Below are 13,199 nucleotides of genomic sequence, written 5' to 3' on the forward strand. Positions count from 1 at the left end.
CATATCTGAGGTATGCAAAATGCATTTGTGTTAAGGGCTGCAGTCACCTCAACACAAATAAACATTTCTGAGACCATGGTATTTCTAATGGTATTTCTAGTTTAAACTGAATTACATCACACAAGTGAATAGACGAAAAGTTTCGAAAGACATATTTTTCAATAGGTTAGGTGTGTAGCTTACTTGAAACGGAAGCGCGGGCAGTCTCCACCGACCCCGACTGCATCATCCACACACGGTTCTACGCTTCAGCTCCGCAAGGGTACATCTCTTTGTCTCGCAGACACCTGGACCCTTGTCACCATTTAAAGTTATGCGTCGGTTTTAGTGGTTCATAACACAGTTTATCCACAATGGAATCGCACTGGTCGGTCCCCAAGGAAACGCTTCCCCCGTGCAATGCCCATTGGTTCTGTTTCCGGTTTCTCAATTTATGTGTATTTTCCCCCTTTTTTATTTTATATATATATATATATATATAAATATATATATATATATATATATATATATATATATAAAATTATTATTATATATGATTATTATTATATATTTTTTCTTTTCTTTTGGCCAGTTTTCTTAATTTATCCATATGGTCTCTGATCAGAAAGGCAGCTCTTAAGCGATCTTTATTAGATTTCTAGGGAGCCATCTAAACCCAATTTCCGATGTGGCTGGTAGCTTTTATGACCCTTAAGGAGTCAATGGACTCTAAACCAAAGCCGTTGTGCGGCCGAAACTATGGAACCATCGAAACCAAAAACCCGACCGCGGCTGGGAGCTTTTAGGGTTATTTAAGACGACCCTTGGACTTCAAACGTAAGCCAGCTTCATATGCACACGTTTTTCAAAAAGACAGCTTTTTTACCCCGTGAAAACAAAGACTTTTATGCCCGTCTTTGCGCAATAAGGGGCTCTGAACCCGCATTTCTAGGCTACATAGTCTTTTAGAGTTTGGTGCCGGCCCTCCAGGACATAACAAACCCTATATAGCCACGCATAAATCACACAGTACCTATCGACAAACAATTATCCTGAAACATTCCTCTGCCCTTAAAAGTTACAAAAAACTCTGCTCACATAGGATCTGACATTACAGGTCCTAGAGATTAAAAAAAAAAGAAAAAGGAAATCACACCTTATGGAACAGGATATCGACAGGCAGATTGGTGCGGCATCTGCTGTGAAGCGGGCGCTGTACCGGTCCATTGTGGTGGGGAGAGAGCTGGGCCAAAAGGCAAAGCTCTCGATTTACCGGTCGATCTACGTTCCTACCCTCATCTATAGTCATGAACTTTGGGTCATGACCAAATGAACGAGATCCCGGATACAAGCAGCCGAAATGAGTTTTCTCCCTAGTGTGTCTGGGCTCTCCCTTAGAGATAGGGTGCGGAGCTCAGTCATCCGGGGAGGACTCAGAGTAGAGCCACTGCTCTTCCACGTTGAGGAGCAGCCAGTTGAGGTGGCATCTGGTTAGGATGCCTCCTGGACGCCTCCCACCAGGACTGGACCCAGAATGGAAGAGAATGGATGGATGAAATCTCACCTTATTTTCTTCGCAGCTGCTGCTGTGTTGTCATCTCCTCTGCAGCTCAAAATTCAAAACACCACTTCAGTCAGGGCGGAATCACCATTTGTTACTCATTGTTGACCATGCTGCAGTCACCCCAGGTTCTTTTACTGAATAATGTGGTGTTTCTACTGTAGACTTCTGTAGGAGTAAAAAGACTTATAAAACCATAATTATATTTTACTATATTTAATCAAAAAGGCAGAGAAAGGCTTCAGATCAGTACTGTTCTTTTACACAGCAACGTGGACATCATTTCTGGATTTCCGAGAGAGAGAAAGACAGAGAGAGAGACAGAGAGAAAGAGTGAGACTCAGAGTGAGCCTCCTGATCGTCCTTCACTCAGACCTTTTATGGGATCAGATGTATTTCGCCCATTCAGGGGCGTGTACAGCATAGCGGTCTTTCGTCCATCACATTGGTGGATAGGACTATAATGCATACGTGTTCTAGCTGACACGTTTATCCAATCAGTCATTTCGTCCGATCTAACTATGTCAAACTCTGTGCCTCCATAGTCTGTTTATCATACCGCGCACGTGACGTCACCGTCTCAAGAGCAACGCCCCTTTTGCCGCTTAGGTAGGGCATACAGGTAGAGAACGCCCGTAGCAACCAGCTATTACACGCACAACAGAAACAGCGATATGACCGACTTTACAGCCGTTAAACTTTCGCAAGACGATGTCCCAGGCACACAGATTACTGGTCGCACTGTCGAAGAATACACCAACCTTCAGCTCAAACGATGGCTTGAGTGTCGAGGGCTTAAAAAGACCGGAAAACGAGTCGAGTTGATCGAACGGTAAGCTTTGGGTTTTTTTTCCTGCGCGGCGGTCATGGCGTCATCGGCCGTTTTTTTGTTTGTAATCACCGTCCAGGGATCGGTATATGTTTAATGTTTGTCTTATTTGAAATGTTTTTGAGTAAGCTATCCTGGTAGCAGGGTATCAAGTTAGCGCCTGCTATCATGATAGCCTATATGCTGTCATGGTAGCAGGCGCTTCATTATTAACATGTCGGCCACCAAAATACTCTTACCTGTTCACTACTTGATGTCGCTGGAATTGGGTCAGGATGTTCTTCGGTTGGGCCCTTTCCTCCAACAAAATGCTTGCTACATATGTAGGCCGACCGCATCGGTGTACCCAGCGCACACATTTCTCCTTGGCACTCTTGAAGAAAACATCCTTCATATGCGGCCGATCAGCATACCTCGAGTCGCTGTTGAACGTTCCATAGCAACAATGTTTAAAAACCATGGTTTTAGATTTGGAAAAAGCAGCCGTTTACCGAGTAAAACCATGGGTAACGCACGTCTCTTTTACAGCGAAACAGCGGCGGGTTTCCGGAGTTTGCCCTACTGCGTACCACGTGATGTGACGTCATCGTGACGTTACGTTTCTAAAAATAGCTCGCTCGCGGTACGCCATTGCAAGTACGGTATTTCCCCCACAGACCACCAGGGCGGCCGAGAAAACCTTTGTTCTACCTGAAATGACTCATTTAATCATCCAAAACGGTATGGAACACATTAATTAACTGAAAAATGTTGCATAGTATGCCTTTAATGTCATGTCAATCACAAATTAAACAATTCAATCAGAAAACAGACTATTTTGTTACTCTTTATTTATATTTTTGCAATATTTTGAGAAGAATATACAACAGAACACATTCTTTGGGGTTATACCAAAAAATAAAAAATAGAAAAGTTTTATATGCAATCCATTTTGACGATTGTTTCTCAAATTTACCAGCTTTCAACCTCAGGCGGTAAGTAATTGTTTCCATCAAATAAATTTCCTAAATTATTTCAATCCACTGTTGGGATTCCAATGCGTCACTGTTTAACCAGTGTGATAGGGTTCACATGTTCTGGTTGTGTACTGTTTTTTTCCCAAAGCATTGTTTAGGGTTGACATGTACAGTACGTACAGGCAGCGCTTGAGCAACAGCAAAGAGGAATTTCCATGAAACCCAATCAAAAGCCTTTTTGCCGTCTTAGCTTACTAAGGCTGTTTGAATATTATTTTTATTTATTTCATTGATGACGTGCAGTGTGCATCAGATGTTGTCTTGCGTTTGGCGTCTCTTTATAAACCCCGTCTGGTTGTCATCAATCAGATATGGAAGAAAGACATTCAGTCGTTTAGAAATTAGTGATGTTAGAAGTGTATAATCCACTTTTAAATTGGAGATTGTCATGGTTTAGTTTTGATTCGGCTTTGGTTTACTATTATTCTCAGTTTTTCCACCTTGTTTGGGTTTTAATTTGTTAAATTTTAGTTTCCTCCTTCCCTTCCACTCAGCCTTCACTCCACTGTCCTTGCAGTCAGTCACACCTGTTAGTAATTATTCAGTCAGATGCATTTCACCTGTTAGTCTTTCTATTTAAACCTCCCTCTGCCTCACTTTAGTGCTGGTCCATCATCATTCCACACCTCTCCATGCCAGTCCCCGTTTTGCCTTGGAAGCTTTGTTTTGCTCCTGTTGTTAAGGTTAGTCCTGCCAGTCACTCTAAAGACTGTTCGTTCACTGTTTGTTCCTGGAGAGGTTCTGCTCTGTGCCCTGGTGTCTCTCAAGTTCTGCTAACCTGACTAGCCGCCCTGGAGAAGCTCAGCTCTGTGCCCTGGTGTCTCTCAAGTTCTGCTAACCTGACTAGCCGCCCTGGTGAAGCTCAGCTCTGTGCCCTGGTGTCTCCAATGAACTGCTAACCTGAGTGCTATGAGGCCTGCTAGCCGAGCAGCACCTAGCAAGTGTGGACTCTCTGTCTCCGGGCCGTCAGCTCCTGCCATCATCTACATCCCTGACTTTCTGCAGTCCTGAACCTCCGGTCTTCATCACTCATCACCCAGCATACTTCTTTCAATAAACCTCTCAAACTTTGTCCTGTGTGTGTGTTCTGAGTTCATCGTTAAACAAACCTGACAGTATGGACCAGCCAAAGATGAACTCAGACACCACATGGGACTTACCTGCAGGGGCTGACACCCCGGAGATCCGCGCTTACCTGGACATGTGCGAACGCCTGAGGAGAGAGAGGTATGCCAGGATGGCTTCTGTCCGGGACCCTGCGCCGCCGATCAAGGCTGACTCCACTCCCCAGGTGTTTTACGTGGGTGTTGTCACCGCTACCCCAGAGCTCGAGAAGAGAAGCCGGAGATCCATTCATCGCCTAGGTCACCACCTCTATGACTCGCAGCTGGCCCCCCGAGTAAAGCTCGATGTTCCATCCAACAGAGCCCCACACGTCGAGGAGGACCAGCTGTGGAGTTTTTATTACGGAGACCGGGACGACCTTCTTCCCCGTGGGCCTGCAGCCACCCCTCTGACAGACTCTGTCTCCCCGTCTGGCTCCTCCCGGCTAAGACGCCGGGCACTCCGACGCGTTAAGGCCTCCGAGGACCCGCTGCCGCTCAAGTCCCGTGAGGGGGTTCGGGAGGACCCGCCCTCTGAAGCCTGTAGCCCGGCAGCGCCCGAGGTAGCCGAGGAGATGGTTCCGCCTCCACTCGAAAGCCCCGCTCTGCCGGCCGCCGAAAGCTCCGCTCTGCCTGCCGCCGAAAGCTCCGCTCTGCCGGCCGCCGAAAGCTCCGCTCTGCCGGCCGCCGAAAGCTCCGTTCTGCCGGCCGCCAAGAGAATAGATCCGCCGGCCAACAAGGATCAGCCCGAGGCCTCCGAGGGAGCCGCCCTGCCTCAGGCCGAGGCCTCCGAGGGAGCCGCCCTGCCTCAGGCCGAGGTCTCCGAGGGAGTAGTTTCACCTCTGGCCGAGGCCTCCGAGGGAGTAGTTTTGCCTCTGGCCGAGGCCTCCGAGGGAGCCGCTTTGCCTCAGCCCGAGGCCTCTGAGGGAGCCGCTTTGCCTCAGCCCGAGGCCTCCGAGGGAGCCGCTTTGCCTCAGCCCGAGGCCTCCGAGGGAGCCGCTTTGCCTCAGCCCGAGGCCTCCGAGGTAGCCGCTTTGCCTCAGCCCGAGGCCTCTGAGGGAGCCACTTTGCCTCCGCCCAAGTCCCGTGAGGAGGTCCAGGAGGACCTGCCTCTGCCCAAGTCCCGTGAGGAGGTCCAGGAGGACCTGCCTCCGCCCAAGCCTCGTGAGGAGGTCCAGGAGGACCTGCCTCCGCCCAAGCCTCGTGAGGAGGTCCAGGAGGACCTGCCTCCGCCCAAGCCTCGTGAGGAGGTCCAGGAGGACCTGCCTCCACCCAAGCCTCGTGAGGAGGTCCAGGAGGACCTGTCTCCACCCAAGCCTCGTGAGGAGGTCCAGGAGGACCCGCCTCTGGCCTCGGTTTCCACCGAGACCTGTAGCTTGGCACCGCCTCCAACTGATCTGTTCGGCCAGAGCCGCAGATTGCGGACTCCGAGCCGCTCGACTCTGCCTCGTCGGGGCCGTCCACCACGGCGCCCGCCTCTGACTTCTCTGTTTGGCCGGAGCCGCAGACTGCGGACTTCGAGCCGCTCGACTCTGCCTCGTCGGGGCCGTCCACCAGGGCGCCCGTCTCTGACTTTCCTGTTCGGCCGGAGCCGCCGACCGCGGTCTCCGGGCCGCTTGACTTTGCCTGGTCGGGGCCGCCCTCCTCGAGGGTTTAGTCGGGCGATGCTGCTCCGCCGCCTGCCTCGTCTAGGACGACCTCCACGAAGACTTTTTCTTTTTGCTTAGCAGCCGTTTTTGCCTGAGCCCTTAAGGCCAGTTCCTTCTGTTATTTTTTGGGCTCGATTTCAGTTTTTGATTTACTTAGGATTTTGGGGGTTTTAGAGTTATTTAGGGGTTCTTGTTTTCTTAGAGTTCTTAGTCTCTGTTTTGCTTTTGTTTTTCCTGCTCCGTTTTAGGATTCTAGATTTTGCCTTAGTTTCCAAGCTTTGCTTTGCTTCCTCATTTATAGCCTTAGTTCTCTGGTTTTCTCGTTAGTTTACTTATTCATGTTCTAGTTTTCTTGTTTTGCCTTAATTTCTAGTTTAGCTTTAGTCTCATAATTTTGCTTAAGTATTGTTTTTTACCTTAGTCTTTCAGCTTCAGTTTTGTTCTAGCTTTAGTTATCTAGTGTTACAATAGTTTACCCGTTCCTGTCCTAGTTTCTTTGTTTTGGTTTTTGCATTAGTTTTATAGTTTTTTTTTCTCTTGTACGTCTTGCTCTTTTTCCTAGTTTTTTTAGTTTTATTTTGATTTTCTAGTTTTCTGCTTTGGTTTTTCTTTTATTGTCCCTACCCTAGTTCTTCTGGTTTTGTTCTATAGGTTAGTTCATGCCTGGATTTCTAGTTTTTGGTTTAGATCTTTAGTTTCCCAGCGCTCTTTAGGTTCCAGCGCTTCTTAGTATTGTTTTGGCCCCCTAGCTCTTAGTCCCCTGGCGTGTTTGACGCCCTCCATTCTCCGGAATTTAGACGCCCTTAGTTCCTGGTAGTTTTGTTTCCTGGCGTGTTAGGATGCCCTTTGTTCTCGGTTCCCCGGCGTGTTTGGACGCCCTTTGTTCTCGGTTCCCCGGCGTGTTAGGACGCCCTTTGTTCTCGGTTCCCCGGCGTGTTAGGATGCTCTCTGACTCTTGGTTCCCCGGCGTGTTAGGACGCCCTTTGTTCTCGGTTCCCCGGCGTGTTAGGACGCCCTTTGTTCTCGGTTCCCCGGCGTGTTAGGATGCTCTCTGACTCTTGGTTCCCCGGCGTGTTAGGACGCCCTTTGTTCTCGGTTCCCCGGCGTGTTAGGACGCTCTCTGACTCTTGGTTCCCCGGCGTGTTAGGACGCCCTCTGTTCTCGGTTCCCCGGCGTGTAAGTACGCCCTCTGTTCTTGTTCCTAGGCGTTTAGATGTTCCTGCTTTCCTCACATCCCGACGTTCTCTTCCCCAAGCCCCGGCGTTTTCCTCACGCCCGGGCGGGTTTCCCTTTGGCGTTAAGTACGCCTGTTCCTTCCCTTTGGCGTTGTCGTACGCCTGTTCTTCCCTCTGACGTTGTCGTACGCCTGTTCTTCCCTCTGGCGTTGTCGTATGCCTGTTCTTCCCTCTGGCGTTGTCGTGCGCCTGTTCTTCCCTCTGGCGTTGTCGTACGCCTGTTCTTCCCTCTGTCGTTGTCGTACGCCTGTTCTTCCCTCTGGCGTTGTCGTACGCCTGTTCTTCCCTCTGGCGTTGTCGTATGCCCATTCTTTTCCTTTGGCGCTGTGGTGCGCCCGTTCTTTTCCTTTGGCGCTGTTGTGCGTCCGTTCCTTCCCCTTGGCGTTAAGTACGCCCGTTCCTTCCCCTTGGCGTCAAGTACGCCCGTTCCTTCCCCTTGCCGTCAAGTACGCCCGTTCCTTCCCTTTGGCGCTGTCGTGTGCCCGTTCCTTCCCTTTGGCGCTGTTGTGCGCCCGTTCCTTCCCTTTGGCGCTGTGTACGCCCGTTCCTTCCCTTTGGCGCTGGGTACGCCCGTTCCTTCCCCTTGGCGTTAAGTACGCCCGTTCCTTCCCTTTGGCGCTGTCGTGCGCCCGTTCCTTCCCTTTGGCGCTGTCGTGCGCCCGTTCCTTCCCTCTAGCATTTGTGCGTCTAGTCTTGCCCGTTAGCCTGGTGGCGATGCTCGCTTGTCAGCATCTGTTAAGACGCGTTGTTTTTGCCTACCAGGGGTTGTTAGAAACCCCTTTAGTCCGCTTTCGTTTCTACTTTGTCTTGGATCGCCCTGAGTGGGTAGTTTTTTGTTTGATTTTTAGCCCGCCATCCGTACCACCCTCCACCCACCCTGGTCCGATCAGTTTGATTTGACTCTAGCCCGCCATCCGTACCTCCCTCCACCCACCCTGGGTTGGTGGTTGTTTAATCTGTTAGGCCGTCCGGAGACCGGCCTTGAGGGGGGGGGGGGGTAATGTCATGGTTTAGTTTTGATTCGGCTTTGGTTTACTATTATTCTCAGTTTTTCCACCTTGTTTGGGTTTTAATTTGTTAAATTTTAGTTTCCTCCTTCCCTTCCACTCAGCCTTCACTCCACTGTCCTTGCAGTCAGTCACACCTGTTAGTAATTATTCAGTCAGATGCATTTCACCTGTTAGTCTTTCTATTTAAACCTCCCTCTGCCTCACTTTAGTGCTGGTCCATCATCATTCCACACCTCTCCATGCCAGTCCCCGTTTTGCCTTGGAAGCTTTGTTTTGCTCCTGTTGTTAAGGTTAGTCCTGCCAGTCACTCTAAAGACTGTTTGTTCACTGTTTGTTCCTGGAGAGGTTCTGCTCTGTGCCCTGGTGTCTCTCAAGTTCTGCTAACCTGACTAGCTGCCCTGGAGAAGCTCAGCTCTGTGTCCTGGTGTCTCTCAAGTTCTGCTAACCTGACTAGCCGCCCTGGTGAAGCTCAGCTCTGTGCCCTGGTGTCTCCAATGAACTGCTAACCTGAGTGCTATGAGGCCTGCTAGCCGAGCAGCACCTAGCAAGTGTGGACTCTCTGTCTCCGGGCCGTCAGCTCCTGCCATCATCTACATCCCTGACTTTCTGCAGTCCTGAACCTCCGGTCTTCATCACTCATCACCCAGCATACTTCTTTCAATAAACCTCTCAAACTTTGTCCTGTGTGTGTGTTCTGAGTTCATCGTTAAACAAACCTGACAGAGATTGGATGATAAGACTCTCAATGTTCCTTATTTTCGTCTTGAATCCTGCCAGGAAGGTAGGGTTTTTGCATGTTGCAAAGGGTCCAGTTAAAAGAGTCCAATGATAAAGGGACAAGGTCCTCTTTAAAAACCTTGTACTCACTTGTTCGGTAGCAGTTGCTCCCTGGACTTTTGTTATTTTTTTAATCGCCTAATAGCTTGATCAAGTTCTTCTTTAGTAATCGTTTTGGTTAAAAGATTCATTTTAAATGATTCCTATGAAGGGAAGATCTAAATGTGATAAATAATCTTCAATTTCATTTTCTGGAATAGTTTCTGACTGGCCATACAGAGTTTTATAATAGGTTGGAAAAATATATTTAATTGAACCTTATGAGCTGCTGAGTAATATGTATACTCTTTTTACATAAGATGCAGTTCTTGCCAGACATCACAAGGTCTGTCTCCTTCATGAGGGAATTAAGAGACTTTGATTTTACAGTTACTTTTTTAACACTTGCCCAAATTCCCTCAGTTAAGCTAGAGATTTGATCAAAAAGTAGTTGAAACATTTTTTTTTATTTTCCTCTGGAGATGCATTCACTATAATCAAGGAGACCATAGAATTGTCAATCCTCCCTTTAACCATCACAAATCTGCCCTCTTTATCACAGGACTCCTCCAGCATATCCAAATACAATGTGTTTTATATTAGGGTTATCACTCCTCTTCTCCTACAATGTTTAAATGAACAGCACAAGGAATTTGCATAACCCAATTTTTTACATCATTGTGTCCCACTTTTGCTATATGATTTTCTTGAATAAATATAACCTGTGCTCTTAGTCTGTTTAATTTTGTCAGCTGTTTTTAAATTGAGTTACCCAGACCATTAACATTCTTTGACACAAAATTCAGTTTAGCTATAGCCCTCATATCCCGAGTAGTAGACCCCACAGAAGAACAAAAAAATAAGAACAGCTCTAATGAACCAGCAAACATACTAGAAATACCTGTGATTCCCATCCAATGGGAGTAAAGTCTTTCCCATCTTGACCCCACTGGTAGGTCTAGGGCAATTGTCTTCCCGTAGGAGTGGCCCTGTATAAGGTTTGCAGGCTGGTGAAATCAGTTCCATCCTAATAGTCCAACATCTTGACGTCCATTGTCTTCAAGTACCGCTCCTCCTGTCGATTGAATTAAAAAAGCCTTATAAAGTGTATCTTCTGTCATGTGTGAGGACAAGGGGGAAAAGGGAAACTCCTGATGCCAGCGTCATTAATCCTCACTTCTTTGAAACTCCTTCAGCCTTTCTTTAGCTCTTTGCTCAGCAGTTGGCGCCGGCTCAACCCGAGATTGCTCATTCCTCTGCCACTCCAGGCACTGGAGGAGTCATGATGCAGTATCCTCTGTGCTCGCGGCTGGAACCTTCACCTTGTATCTCCTCTTCCACAGCTCGAGTCCTGCTGTAGAATCCCAAGCTGTCTTGCCAGTGGATGCGCATGCTAGTGTAAAGTGTATGAAAGCATAGGCCTTTTTCTTTCAGTGCTTTTTCATTCGCTTGGTATTCTTTGCGTCTTTGGATGAGCTCTGTAGTGTAGTTATGGTCATAATAAATGACTCTTCCGTTGAGCTGGATCTGTCCCTTTTTCCAAACTTCTCTGAGAATCCATTCTTTTGTAGTGAATTTGTGAAAATTAACCACAATCAGCCTCAGGGGAGCCCCGGGGCGAAGCCTGTGTGTGGAGACGCGATGTGTACGCTGGATCTTTAAGTCCAGCCGCAGAAAATCAGCAACAAACTGTGTCACAGATTTTTTTTCTTGTGCCTCCCTAACCCCAAAGAGACAAATGTTGTTTCTTCTGAATTTTGATTCAATGTCCGTAATTTTTTTTTGATTGGTTCTCTGTTGTTTAATGCACTCAGCCAGCACTTTGGTCAACTCCAGTGTCACGTCCTCAACATGCCCCGCATGGTCCTCTGCACTCTCCACTCTCTCTGTCAACTCTCTCTGATTTTGCTGCATTGCAACTATGTCCTTCTTTAAAGTTTCTTTGTCCTTTTTTCATTTCGGATTTAAATGAGTAGATCAATCGCCGTGATGATAGGTTCAGCTAGCTCTGCTACATTGCTAGCTTTTAAAGATGTTGTGTCTTTCTCCCGTCATTTAAGCATACCACCAACTTCAAATTTGTTGCTCAAATGTATTTATTTCTGATGAGATTTGGTGGATTATTTTGTTCAGTATTGAGGAGCAGTTACCAGGCATGTCTTGCTCACTGTGCCATGACACTGGAAGTCCCCCAGTGAGGGTTCTACTGAGCTGCAAGTCCTGGAAGAGTAATGGATGTTAAAGAGAGAGGACGACACTCTGGTTGAAAACTTGATTTTCACAAATGTAAAATCATTCTATATCATTGAAATCAATGATATAGAATGTATCATTGATTTCATTTTCTTCAATTTCTTTCAATTATTTTTATTTGTCCTCTTGTTCTTTACAGTGTACATAGTTTATTAGATTCTTTATTCTTGATTTTGCTTAGTAGTTTTAATTAAGTTTCACTAGCCTAGTAAAGGAGAGTTGTTAATTGAATTATATTGTCAATACAGGTAAACAACATTATATAACAGTGTTCCCTGCATGAGCATTTATTTCTGTTAATAAATTCTTATACTTTAAGAGAAGTTGTCAGTCTTTTATTCCTTATGTGTGCAGAGTTTACTGTTAGAACAATGTCAGTGCTTGAATCACTCTTTGAACTATTGTCCTAATATCAAAGCCAGTTGGGCTGGCTGTCACCTGACAATACCTAACAGACCAAGTTGTTTTATAAGCATTAGATAACGTAAAATCATGTAATTGCACAACAAAGCTAAGCATATGGTTGGAACAGGAGCTATATATATATATAGTTTTATGTTTTGTGTTACATTAAAAAACACATAACATAATATGTCACATCATATTTAGATATTAAAAATGAAAAGATATAATGATACACAGATTTAATTTCAGTATAATACATCATAAGAGTTTTTAAAAAAATTCTCAAACTCACCGCATGTCAGATGGTTCTCATGTCCTGCTGCTGTTGTACATGATCTGTGGAGAAAGTTTGTGGTTCAGGACTGTGTCCCAAGTGCACAATTCTCATTTCTTCTGTCGTAGCATTTACAGTCAAAGTTATGGCTCTCTCCATTTTGCTGTCTCTGTCTTTGGCAAATGTTGTACTGGTCATAACTTCTGATATCTTACATTCTTGCTGCATTCTTGAGCTTTCTTCATCATCCTTAGCTTAAATTTGACATGAGCTGGAAGCTAAGAATGCTCTTTATAGTATACAGACGCTATTTCGTCTGCTTCATCTCTCCTGATACAGAATCTGAAGCGAGTCTAGCGTCGGCGTCCTGGTGAACATTTATCAGGCAAGCTCAGATAGTCCAGGAACAGGCAAGGCCAGGCACACAAGTTAACAGTCAGAATCTGGCAGGCAAAACAAGTTGACAGGGATCAGGCTGGCTCAGATGTCTAGAGGCAAATCGGGTCGGTATCTACAGGCAATAAAGAAGCTGGATATGATTCACCAATTGGCTCGTATGATCTGGCACTGAGCAGAGGGTTGAGGCAGGTATATCCAGGTATAAATAGAGCAGTGGGCAGGTGAACAGATAAACTAAGGAGAAGTGCAAAACAGAACCAAACCCAAACTATGACAGAAACCAAACTAAGAAAGAACCCTAGACAGAATCTAAACTAAAACAGAACTCAAACTATGACACTGGTATTGTCTGATGAAGAGTAGGCTCAGGGTTGTCCATAATGTGCTTTATTTGTCAATCCTTCTTTGCACAATCATCTCCAGAGGTTCTAGAAGGGTCCCCAGAACTTTCTTTATAAAATATAAGTATTTTATAGATAAAATATAAATATATATCACTGGAATTTGTGCCCATATGGGAACACAGAGTAAGCAGCTGATCTCTGAAAAACTAAGAGGTATGCAAGGTCCATTCTTGACCAGTTGTTCAGAAATTAAGTTTTGTCCATATAGTGTTTTATAGACAAGGACACATTTAAAATATATCCTTTTTTTAAATACAGGGCCATTG

The 13,199-nt window shown here is 46.3% G+C and overlaps 1 protein-coding gene across 20 annotated transcripts in view; it reads left to right on the top strand.

Annotated features, from left to right (window-relative positions):
• fat3a (FAT atypical cadherin 3a) overlaps nt 1-13,199 on the top strand; it is a 359,084-nt gene that overhangs the window by 234,753 nt on the left and 111,132 nt on the right. The window lies entirely within an intron of this gene.

This window comes from Fundulus heteroclitus, unplaced genomic scaffold, assembly GCF_011125445.2.
Source record: "Fundulus heteroclitus isolate FHET01 unplaced genomic scaffold, MU-UCD_Fhet_4.1 scaffold_60, whole genome shotgun sequence".
NCBI lineage: Eukaryota > Metazoa > Chordata > Actinopteri > Cyprinodontiformes > Fundulidae > Fundulus > Fundulus heteroclitus.